Source organism: Cyprinus carpio, chromosome B14 (genome assembly GCF_018340385.1).
Source record: "Cyprinus carpio isolate SPL01 chromosome B14, ASM1834038v1, whole genome shotgun sequence".
Classification (NCBI taxonomy): Eukaryota; Metazoa; Chordata; class Actinopteri; order Cypriniformes; family Cyprinidae; genus Cyprinus; species Cyprinus carpio.
In genome coordinates, this window is record NC_056610.1 from 27240120 (window position 1) to 27252777 (window position 12658).

The 12658-nt window shown below is 39.7% G+C and overlaps 1 pseudogene; it reads right to left on the bottom strand.

Moving 5' to 3' along the window:
* Nucleotides 1-696: 696 nt before the first annotated feature.
* LOC109102143 lies at nt 697-4080 on the bottom strand (annotated as a pseudogene).
* Nucleotides 4081-12658: the final 8578 nt, after the last annotated feature.

Genomic DNA, 12658 nt, shown 5'->3' on the forward strand with positions numbered 1-12658 from the left:
AAAAAATATATGTTTTACTAACACTCTCATTTAACACCATACAAATCTCACGTCATCGATTTGATGTTACCATGATAATAATAAATCAAAAATCTAAAAAAAAAAGGATAATATGCCCCTAGCAGACCAAACGGATATGCAGGGGATGGAAAAAAGCCAAGATGGCATAGCCGTTTTTGCATCTACTTTAAGTCACCAATAAACTCTGTAGTATGTTAATCTAGCATTAACCAAAACCAAGTGATGTGAGAAGAAAACCTGTACTCCTACCCCAACTCTACTTTCTAAAATGTGACAACCTAACAGCTTGAAGCATTTATAATAGTGTAACGTCGACGTGAACAAAGCAGGCCTGGTGGAGAGAACGCATATACCCTGAGATCAGATGTCTACTTAACACGGACCAAAGAAATTGACGGAGAATAACATCTACTGGGTGTAGGAATCAAAGTCTAAATCTATGCGTAACACTTGTCCAGTATAGTGAGCAAAAACTAAAGCTAAGTGGTTAAACAAAGCTCCAGCCTCAACCCATGTGAGTGATCGAAGCCTGTACGGGTAGCCCATCCTTTTTCCAACCATTGACCTTTTTATTTCTCAGATTCAAGTAGCCACACCGTGTAAAAGGACTGTAAGTGCAGTTTCCAACATCGGGCCACATATATTTGTCCAATGTTCATTTGATATTGTCCATTCCTCTGCGTCATATTTTCAGTCCTGACTGCAGTCCACCTTATTTCCATGAACCCAGTAACAATATGAGCCTGAGCAACCTTCAGCGGAGTTAAAGCGAACAGCCACACGTTGTAATCGCGATTCTCACCGTTGAGGGGGGGTCCAGCCACTGGTGGCCCGAGAAGATCCCAATGACCTTGCGCCGTCCCAGCGCTCTAATGTATCGTCCCACACGCGTCCGGTATACACCAGAGCCGCTATGCTCCAGGGCGGGCGTCACAGTGCTGGTAGATCAAATCATGGACTCGTCCTCCACAGGACAAAAGCGTTAGTTTACACCAGTTCCCCAGGCCCGGTCGCTGTCAAATCCAGAGAAGTGGATGCGTTTACCAGCCAAACTGTCTGAGCGAGGGTGCCACAGCCAGCCGCATGAAGGGTCGCCGGTGAGGCAACGGCAACTCTAGAAGTGCGTAGTCAAAATCCCATGCTGACGTCTTGAGGGCCTTGAATCCAGCCTTTAGGAACCCGTGTGCGTTATAACTCTCACCCAGCGCACCAAGTGGTTTCTTCACACGGATAGAGCCTGACCGGCTTTGTACTGTTAACAGACGGAGGGATCAGAAAGCCCACCCTGAGTTTCCTCGCGACCTTAACGTAATCCTTCCCATCATGCACGCAGTGGGGCTGCGGTCAGGACATGCTGCCTGTGCACACCAGAACTCCAGTGCAGCCGGTGGAGATACGGACGGCTGTGGAGAACTGGGTAGTCCAGAAGGAAGTGGTCAACTCGCGGGATGTTAAAGCGCCCGTCTGAACCGTAGATCTGCCTTTTTAGCCGCTTGCGTCTTGGAGTGGTTACTTTTGGCCACTTGACAGGAAGTTCAGTGTCGTTTTTCATCCAGGTCAACAGTGGTTAAAGTTCGCGAGCCATCTGCATAAAGAGTTTCGAAAGCTAGGTGCTCTTTATCGGTGTCTTCTCCTTTGTTGAAGGCAGCTCTCGTTGCAGTGGGTAGGGAGGGTCCAGCTGAGCTTTGGCGCGAAGCGGGGCGGGACAGCGGCAGGGTGGCGTGAGGTTTCAGGGAGGGGAGTGGGGCATGGGACTGATGGCGAGATTCTCTCACTGAAACCGAGCTGGGCAGGAGGAGTAGGAACAGCAGCCCAATACAGCAAGGATGGGCCAGACCCAATCTCCAGTTAGGCACCATGGCTTATGCAACCTAAATGCAAATACAAAAATATATGCAAGCATGAAATAAAACTCAAGATCCTCCATTTTGCAGATATAAGGCTAAAGAAATTTAATGCTGAGCCTTCACTCTTAAAAACAGGTTCTTTATTGGCTTTTATGGTTCCATGCAGAGCCTTTAACAAAAGGTTGTATATATAGTGGGAAAGGGTACTTCACATTATTAACATTTTGAACACTAAAGGCTGGAATACACTTCATTACACAATTTCCAAACACTAGGCATAATACCTTTTTGTCTTTGCAAATGGTTAAAAAAACACGCTACAAGTTTTTCTGAACACAACAAATTTACACAGAAACATGTGCCTTGTTTCTAGACACATGACATGACAAATCATATACTGTGTCCCAATACCCCCATACTATATAGTATGGGACAAACAGTTGGTTAAGAGTAGTATTAGAAAAACAGCACTCCTACAGAGTCTCTGGAGTGTGAATTCAGTGAACACTTGAAGCCACAAGAGAGGAGCTGTGATAACGGTGATGCAACGCAACTAATGCTGGTAGGTCATGTGACAGTCACAAGATGACGGATGTAGTACGTCCGAATTTCATTCATACTATCCATATTCATACCATATAGAATGTACTTATCAATGGTTCTGAAGTAAGTTAACTAAATGTAGTACCTACTTTACAGATTGTGAATAAAAGCATTGTTCTAAAATTTGGCATCAAACATGTTCAGATATCCTCTGAATGGATAGAATCAAAGCCTGAAGCTAAAATTTGACGTGAAATCTGTCAACACAAGTTTGCAGACTGGTTTTAACTTTCGATAACTAGCAAAATGTGGGCAAAAGTTGTATAGAATACTTAGGCTAAGCCTTATGAAAAAAAAAAAAAAATTTAAGAACTTTACTGAAAGATTCTTTCAAGAACCCCAAAATGGTTCTTCTATGACATCGCTGCGAAAAATCACTTTTGGAACATTCATTTTGATTAAAGATTACATTTCTAAAACTTTGTCTGACACCTTTGAAATAAATGGATTTTAGATTAATCTGTCTGTAATCTGTTTAATAATACCAGTGGTTTTGGATATCACACTTAGCCTACACCCCCACTGGCCTGTAAAAATAAAGTTTGTTTACTAACTGCTGTCATTTATTATAATAACCATTTTTCATTTTATGATTGCCAAATTTAAGTTACAGTCTGGGGGAAAAAATATCAATGCACAACGCACATAATAGTCTATAGACATAGGCATAATACAAATTACTCGAGTAGTCCTAGTATAAAGGGACATTATCATCTGCTCCATTCATCATGGACACCCATGTGTGACACCTGGGGAATTCCCTGGACACAACCTGTTTCCCACAACATCCCTTTGTGCTGAAACCCCCAATCTCGTCTTTTTGTTGTCTTTCACATCTTGAATGAATGTCCAACCAACCCTATCCACGCCTTGCGTTGTTGTTAAAATCAAGGAAAACAAACTCTGTTTACCTACCTCACTTTCCAATTGCGCCTGTACAAACCAACAACTACAATACACTTACGCAAAAGACAGCTAGCTATTCCAATCTACACAAAATGAGCATTTTATAATGGCAAAACTGCTTTAAATTAATTGTGGTTTTATTTGGAGGCATCGCAATTAAAACGAGTTTAATAATACGTACAAAAAGAGCAGCAGTGCGACACAGCTTTACGCACACTCTCTGTGACGAACAAATAAAAGAGTTTAAAAGAAATTCGTTATCGGATGATACTTAACTTCAAGCTGTGTTGATAATGTCCAAGGCGAGTTTAAATCCAAATCACAGATTCTTCTCCTGGAAGTTCACCTGGTGTCCCAGTCTCCAGGTTTACTCCCATCTCCACTGGGAAGGTTTGTGCTGGAGCGCGGCAGGACCGCCAATAACATACACTGTCCTTTTAACGCCTAGTCTTTATTTAAACACGGATTCTTTTCAACTGCACTTATTTCATCACATCAGACAGCACACTTGCCCTCCGTTGAATGGTGTAGTGCCAAACTGAGGTCGTGCAAGCCCAATAACCGAGGCGCGATGCTGCGCCTCTCCGCGTGGTCCTAGTGCCGCAGCCGCCGCAGGGATAAAGGCAAAGATGGTGCCTCCAAAAGCAATATTATGCGTGAACAGATACTTCGTCAGTACTGTACTTCCTTTTGCTCTCAGTCGTAATTCTTTAAATATTATGACAAACCTGTCTGCTAAAAGACGCTATTCTGGGCATGCCTTGGCACACGTTAAAATATTCCTTCAGGTGTTATTAAGCGGTCTATCAAACGTAGGTCACAGTCATGTCAAGCATGTCTTGAGGATACACATTCTTCTTCTCACTTCAGTTAAATTACACTACATGTACTATGCCACTTAAAGCAAGTGCAAGCACATGTACGTTTGTTTAGGTAACTCTTTTATAATGTATTGCTTATTGCAACTCCTTAAGCTACCTATGGGTGTAACTAATCTTACCTGTTATGGGTTAAAATGACCGATTGTTGCAGGGTTGGTCTTACAGAAGGACACATTCCAGAAATATTTGGGTGTGTTTGCAGTCGTGATGGCGTCTTGAGCCATAGTTCAAGGTTGAATATAAACCTTCTGACCTTGATCTTCCTCGAGCACTCACACCACTTGCCCTAACCTGCACAAAACACTCTGGAGAGCTCTCAGTCAAAAGATTGCCATTTCTAAGAGGCATTGCACAAAAACAAGGAGCCTTTAAGCCTAAAATACACAGCTTTAAATAGTCTCCAATAGTATGCATGTGTGTGTAGGCAAAAAGAGTGGGAAAATGTTTCAATTGCCTTTGCTGCTCAAGTGCATAACAAAAAGGGTATCAAATCATATCACTTTTGCTCAACTAAACAAGCCATACAATCATGTGCCAAAGTATTCTAGCCTGCAGCCTCGGAGTAAAAAAGTTAATTGTGGGATAAAGTTTGAAAAAAGAAAAGGGTACAAAGAGAGATGGTGAGATATAAAGCCACAACTGGGAGATTTTTTATTTTGAGGCTTTCAGTTCATGTTAGTGTATAACTATATCTGCTTATTTATATTATACAATACAAGGGAATTTTCCCACAATACCCCAGGGCTGTTCACTCAACCTGCGGTTTTGCACCAGGATAAGGAATGTTTGAAGTCTTGTAGGGGTTCTGGAAGTCTTTAAATGTCTAATACTGTTGCAAAACACTGTACAGTGATGGTATCATGTACTACATTGAGTGTCACGGTGGGTGAGTGAGATTCTGTTGATGTGTGCTGGCACCGACACGCGGTTCACATTGTCTGTTTCCTGCCCCCTTTCTCCAGGTTTTCTTTCAGACACTTCCAGACATATATCTTATTTAACATCACAAGCCACCAGAGACAGAAGTGGATATCATTCCAGCTGACAAGCCACTGATATTTGCTATGCTCTTTCACGGTTAGCGATAAGGGGTTAGGACATTGGAAATGCAGCCTAAAGCTCATTCACTCGACAGGAATCCGCTACCTTGGACAATCCCCAGATCTCTTTACAGTGGGACTCTTGTTCTTGACCTGTCCTGGCTTCATGCCTCGTGGAGGGAGGTGAGGCCGTGAGGAGGGGCCTTTGAAAGTGTGTCCATTCCTCCAAAGCTGATCTTTTATCACCTCCAGCTCCAGCTCAAGTCCCGTGCCTCTGTGGCCTTTTCTTTATTCACCAGGCCGTCTATTTTCAGAACAACTGATTCTTGTCTTCTCTTCTTTAGAGTTGTTTTTAGACAAACAGAAAAGCCTTTTCTACAGCAGCACTAGATAATTGGCAGTATAGGAGAGACTTTGATGCTCCTAGTTAATGGAAAAGGGAAATTCTTCCACTGAAGGATGCAAAAAAAGTTAGTGAAGAGGACATTGGGTTTCCTTTACAGATATATACACAACTGTCATGATATAATGCTTCAGTTCAAAGCCATCGAAGCGCATATTTTAAAGCAGGATATTGTGGCATTTTTGAGTTGCTAAAACGCTGAAGTCACCAAGCACAAATTAAAGTGAAGCTGACTAAAAACAACACTTTTCTATAGCTACATACAAAAAGCAGGGTTGGGAACCACGAACCAGTTATATTTTAAAAAAAGAGAACAATATAGTAACTGAATGATTTGCATGACAGTTCGGTTCCAGCAGATCCAAGTCTACCAAAATTGTCTAAAAGTGTCTCCTGTATTACTACTCAGTGTGATATGCACAGTAGGACCAGTGAAGTCTTACAGAGGACCAGTTAAGTCTGCAATGCAGAGGTGGCACAAATTCTGCATCTGAAGTAGTATTTAGATGCATTTACACAGACTGTTTAATGCAGGACATGAATGCATTTAACCCGCAGTTACAAATACATAATGTTTTGATGATTAAAAAAAAAATGAATACTGATATTTAAAATGATTTAGGAATGGGGGGGCATACTTAAGTAGGTGGCGGCAAATCAGGAACCTGTGTCTAAAATATGTCACTTAATATCAACTTCTAATTTACTGAACTGTTCATCAAATCAATATCAAATTTGCAATCATGCTGATATTTGGAGAAATACGTCACTCTTCATGTGATATTAACTTTATCAGATGATATAAATATGAAAGACATTTGAAAGCTGTATGGGGGCATTTTTATGGCCCCTTATCTTGAATTTTGGTGGGAATTCTAATGTTTTTTAATAGACTAAATAACGCAGTGAAAGTGTGAACTCTAAATGTGCTTGTGCAGTAGGTTAACCTACATCATGTAAGTGTATGCATGCACTGTCTGGGTGTGTTTTTGTTTGGTTTTTGCGATAAACTCGATAATGTAAAATCGCACAGCAACAATTACAATATTATCATAGACTAAATATATCGCACACCTCTGACGCTGATATCTGAGCTAATGATGCTTATTTTTAGCCAAAAACATACAGGGCTATCAGGGAATTTAGAAAAACTTTTATGAGCTGCGTTTTTTAGTCAATAAAACACTCCATGACAAGCAAAGACTGATTTCCAAGCGAAAGACACTTTTAGTGAATCACAAACATTCGTCAATCACTTGGAGTAGATTCTCAATTTGAACAATAATGTCAGACTCCATGAACCAAGAACTGATGTATTATTTATGGCCAATGAGACCCAATAAGTGTAATTATTGACACTATTAAAGGGGTGGGCTCTCATTCGTTAAACATGGACACGCGCGTGCAGTTGCCATACTGTATTAAAGCTTTCATCAGGATAAAACCTTATATTAAAAGCTAACATAAGCAGTAGCATTTACAAATAACAGGTGTATCTGCCAGTATGAGACAACAACAAAAAAAAACACAGGCCTACCATTAAAAGCTATGCTTGCACAGGTTCTGCACGATCCTTTTCACTAATAGCCTCTGCTTCTCAACTGGGCTCAAACTGATAAGCGATATTAATGTCGCCGTTGTTTACAATATAACTGGAGCACATGACGCTGAGCTGAGAGGTGTGATGTTTAGATGCGCACTAGAGGCGGTTTAGCCAATCACAACACACTGGGCTAGCTAACCAATCAGAGTCCATCGCCTTTTTCTGAGGGAGGAACTTCATAAAAGCAGGAAATGATCAGCGCATTTCTCAGAGAAGGGACAGAGCGGTGTGGAATAAAGGTAAATTATGTGAAAATAATGTGTGTTTTTTTTTAAACAAAGCATTAATACATGTTAGACTGCACCCCATAAACACAACCAAGCCTAGAAAAAAACCAGTGAACCACCCCTTTAATACACCAGTGTGTATTTAAAGATAAAGACAAATATTAAGGAATTATTTAAAATATACAACCTTATTGTTCTTTTCTTTTCCTGAAATTTACTGCTGAAAAATTCCCAGAACTGTTAAGGAGTTGCAGTTGGATCCAGAATCATTAAGTTCATTATGATTCCCATCTCAATTATAAGTGATTCACAGATAATGTGTATGGTGGAAAGATGATAGCTGACTTTTTGTCTTGAACTGTAAGTGGAGAGGCCACATTAGCTTGAAAAGTATTCAATAACGGTCATTTTAAGGGACCATGCTTTCTTCTCTGCACAGGAATAAAGAGCCAGACCTATTCAGTGGCACTCCTATTAAATGCACTGTGAATGTATGTATGAACTCTGTCTTACATACACAGGTGTGGTTTAGACTAGTGCACAGCTTCCAATCTTTTGTAGGGTGTAGAACAGAAGTCCCATTTTCTCCTAACCCTTAATTCCCATTACACTGAGGCTCAGTGTACAGTAGCCATCCAAGCAAATAAGTATTGTTAACAAGATCAGAGACTCCCTCTGTTCTCTTTAATCCATTAATTGACTTTTGGTTCGACCCAGTGATTCGGACTCACAACAGCAGAAAAAGCTTTTCATAACAATGGTCATTGTATTTGACTCACTTTCCACAGCATACTGCCAATCAGACCCCGATATGGGAAAAATGACACATAATGTGGGTGCATGGGCCTTATTTTAAAATTAATTGTAAAAATATTTTAAATATTTTTTACAAACAAGCAACAAAGTTTCTCTCACTTATAATGAGATAATAAAACTACATGCATGATAATTAGAAAATGGCAAAAAATTTAAACATATACACTAAAAATGTTTGGTGTTGGAAAATTGCTTAGAAATTGATAGTAAATTTTACAAATTATTATAAAGAAATGGAAATTAATTAAACCTAAGAAAAGAAAACACTCTGATCATCTTTATTTACAACTTTTATACAGTAGAACTAAGAAAGCTACTAGATTACTTTTTGTGCACACAGAAAACAAAAATAACGACTTTATTCAACAACTCCTCTCCTCCTCATCCAGTCTCCTGCAACGCACCGCCATTGTGTACAGAGTATCTTCAGCATATCAGAGTATTCTCGTAGCTTCATAAAATTACGGTTGAACCCCTGATGTCACATGTCCTTGCTACCTTTCTGGACCTGGGAACATTACAGTTGTGTTGCTGTCTATGAAGGGTCAGAGAGCTCTTGGATTGCATCAAAAATATCTTAATTTGTGTTCTGAAGAGGAACGAAGCTCTTACGGGTTTGGACTGACACAAGGGTGAGGAATTAACGACAGAATTTTCATATTTGGGTGAACTATCCCTTTAAGCTATATCGCAATTCTTGTCTTTCAGTCCCCAAATTGAATACATCTTGAAATCATAATTGAGACATTGTTGTACCATTTAAGACTTTTTATGGCCTTAAAATCGATACAATTAAATTTAAGACTTTTTAAGGACCCGTGGAAACCCCGTTTTTAGCTCTTCCATCATGTCTTTTTAATCATCCATCTTTTTTAATTGGACCTCATCAATGTGTCAAACACCAGACGAGGTCCTCGACTGTCCTTTGTGTCTTGCTGTTCCCTGTTCCCCTTCAATGAATCTGACTTCTCCTCTCCCACAACACAGCTGTCCACCTTGACTCTGACCACTACTGTGCTACACAGTTTCTTCTTTCGTCTTCTCTAACCTCTTCTGACAAACTCTATCTCTCGCTCTCTCACTCTGTGCTCCCCTCCTCATCACGCAGGCTTGTTCACTCCAGGAGCTCCAGAGGGGTATAAATGCAGCTCTGCTTCCCCACAGTATGAGCTCATTCCCAACTTGGCAGTTCAGAGGAGTGAGCGGAAAATTGACACGAAAAACACATCATTTGCAAAAACAAGTTGAGGAAGGCAGAACAAAATATTCTTATCACAAAAACATTTATAAGGAGCATGTAACTGGCTCCAAGCACCGGGTTACTCTGTTTTGCTGAAATAAAACATTATTAATAAGGACTTTTCCTAATCCTTGAACAACTTTGTAATGATAAGCCGCTATCATGTTTAAGAGCTCAGTCACACCAATAACTGGAATTATTTTTTTGTCATTTGAAAAGTAATTTTAGATAATTACTATTATAGGCTGTGTTAAAAAAAATAAGATCCAGAGTACATGTAGAAAACTGGGAATGACATTTCATAATTTGATTAATTTGACCATTAAGGAACAAAAACAAGGAAAGACAAACACTGTGACATCATCCACTGTTCTGGTATTATTACCGTACTGGAAAATTATTGTTCTCATGGTGAGATATGAAGCCAAGAATAAGAGACATGTTGCTGAACCAACCTGCTGTCTGCAGCAGAAATGTCTTACTTCTTGCAGTCTTAAATAAATGTTTATTTTTCCCATTACAGTAGCTGTGGAAGAAAAAACACATTTCACCCACCACCACTTAAAGAAATAGTTCACTTGAAAATTAACATTTTGTCATCATTCACTCTCCTCTATGTCATTCCATCCTGTATTAAGAAATGTACAATCTGCTCTTTTCCACAAAAAAAATAAAAGTGGGTGGCCATTTATAAGCTTCAAAAATGATTTTAAAAAAATCACATTTAAAGCATTATAAAAGTGGTTCAGACAACTTGTACACTATATTCCAAGTCAAAGCATACTTTGAAAAATGTCTCATTGTTTTGGCCACTCATTTCTCTCTCTCTCTCTTACTTAAGGGTTAGTAAATGATCATTTCTGATTTTCATGTTCATTCACTGACAGCCTGTCCATCCACTGAATCTCAAATGTAATGTCCAGTAAAGTATATTCAGACTCACACTAGACAACTGTTTTGTACACTATCATGCATACCTGAAAACAAACAGACATGATTATTGATGATGGTATAAAAGCAATTTCTGCTAAACATTAAGCTTGATTCACTTCTGAGAGGAGTTGAGGTAATGATTTAGTCATTCCTAACAGTGTTCTGAGTGTGAATAGTCATAATGTCAGGACTGGCAGACTCAGACAGCTGTAGAGAGTCCGAAGTGACTGCTTTGCAGGTGTTACCACAGAAACACTCCAACACTGATCTGGACGCCTGACCTCTTTAAAGGACTCTCATAGTAATGGCCACTTTAATGTGCTCCACGTCAGCCCTGCACGATTGCGTGCTGTTTTTCAAGTCATTCCGAACAAGAACATTTATATATGTCATAAATATTGCACTGAAACACTGAGAGGTTTTATATCAGCACAGTGAACTGATTGGAGAAAGGGCTTCCCAAACAGCTGAGCAAATAGAAAATTCTGCCGTAATCATGGCAGATTAATGCACATATTTGGGATAACAGTCCTCCACTTTGGAGCTTTGGGTTAATTTATGGTTCAGACTATGAGAAGGAGAGGGAGAGAGGATTATGGGAGAAAGGGAAACTGAGAAAGAAAGAATATAAATGAATCTCAGTCTGTCGTTCTCTAAGCCAGTTTCAGTTCACTCAGACGCCCAGAGCAACATTTAAAGAAGACATAATTCAGTCGCACAGAACTGAACTAAAAGAAATGTATGAAATGTCACTCCCACGTGGAATAAAATCCCTGCATTAAATGTCATCTTCATGTGTTAAACATTAAACCAAAAGAAGAGTCTTTAGTAAGCTTCTCACAAAATACAGAGTCTTCTGCTTTCCTGACCACATACCTTGAACTGATAACACACTGAAAAGCAATCAGTTGGCCTTACTGCTTTAACACTGAGCTATTGTGGCCATGTGGGGGAAGAGAGCAGAAATCAAGCGGTCTAAACCTGTGTTTAGTTATGACAGACAAACGACCGCAGGAAAAAAAACACAAGTTAAAAAACAGAAAAATCAGCTCAGAGGCTCTCTATAAACAATCCCAAATATTTACGGTGGGCCTCACGGTGAACCGCTTAGCACTGCTTCTTTGGCTCTCACACATGTATTTTCTCTGTAAGCACAGGTGATTATCAAACACTGCCAGGATCTCTGATGTTTTAAAAGTGAGTTCACCCAAAAATAAATATTTTGTCATTTTTCACTCATGTTGTCCCGAATTTGTGTACTGTTTTTATTCACTGTTATTATTTTTATTTACTTTTTAAAGGTGCTGTATGTAAGATTTTGACTCTACTAAAGCATAAAAATATCATAATATGTTTGCAGATATTTAAGAAATGTGCTAAGTTAACATACTTGTTTATCTGAAAAACAATGTTACAGTCAGTTATTCTCCTTTGAAAATATGTGTTCCGGGCAGGAATGTCGTTCACTGTTTTGGTTTGTCAAACCTGCCCCTGCCAGTTTACCCCAAATGTACTGTATTTCGGTACCCTGGGTTGCCAGTTGATGGAAAACACAGCGTATTTCATTTTATTTATCCTCAAGTGCATTCATTCCTGTTTGTGTCGTCAATCTGGCAACCTGCGCGCTTCACGTCTGAGGAGGAGGGGCCGGGTGGAAAAAAAACCTCTTCAATATTTTGAACTTGGACTGCAATACCTAGTTCAACCACTCGGTGTCAATCCTACATACAATGTAATTAAAGGGATACTCCATGGCAAAATGAAAATTTTCTCATTAATCACTTACCCCCATGTTGTTCCAAACCCGTAAAAGCTTTGTTCGTCTTCTGAACACAATTTAAGATATTTTGGATGAAAACTGGAAGGCTTGAGACTGTCCCATAGACTGCCAAATAAATAACAGTGTCAAGGTCCAGGAAAGTATGAAAAGCATCATCAGAATAGTCCATATGCCATCAGTGATTCAACGGTAACATTATTTATCAATGAGAATACTTTTTGTACACGGAGAAAACAAAAATAACGACTTTATTCAACAATTCCTCTCCTCTGTGTCTCTCCAAATCAGCGTAGCGCCATTTTAGCAATTCTGAGCAGTATGCAGGCGGCGTACGCTCTTTCGTGTCAGCCGTTTTACG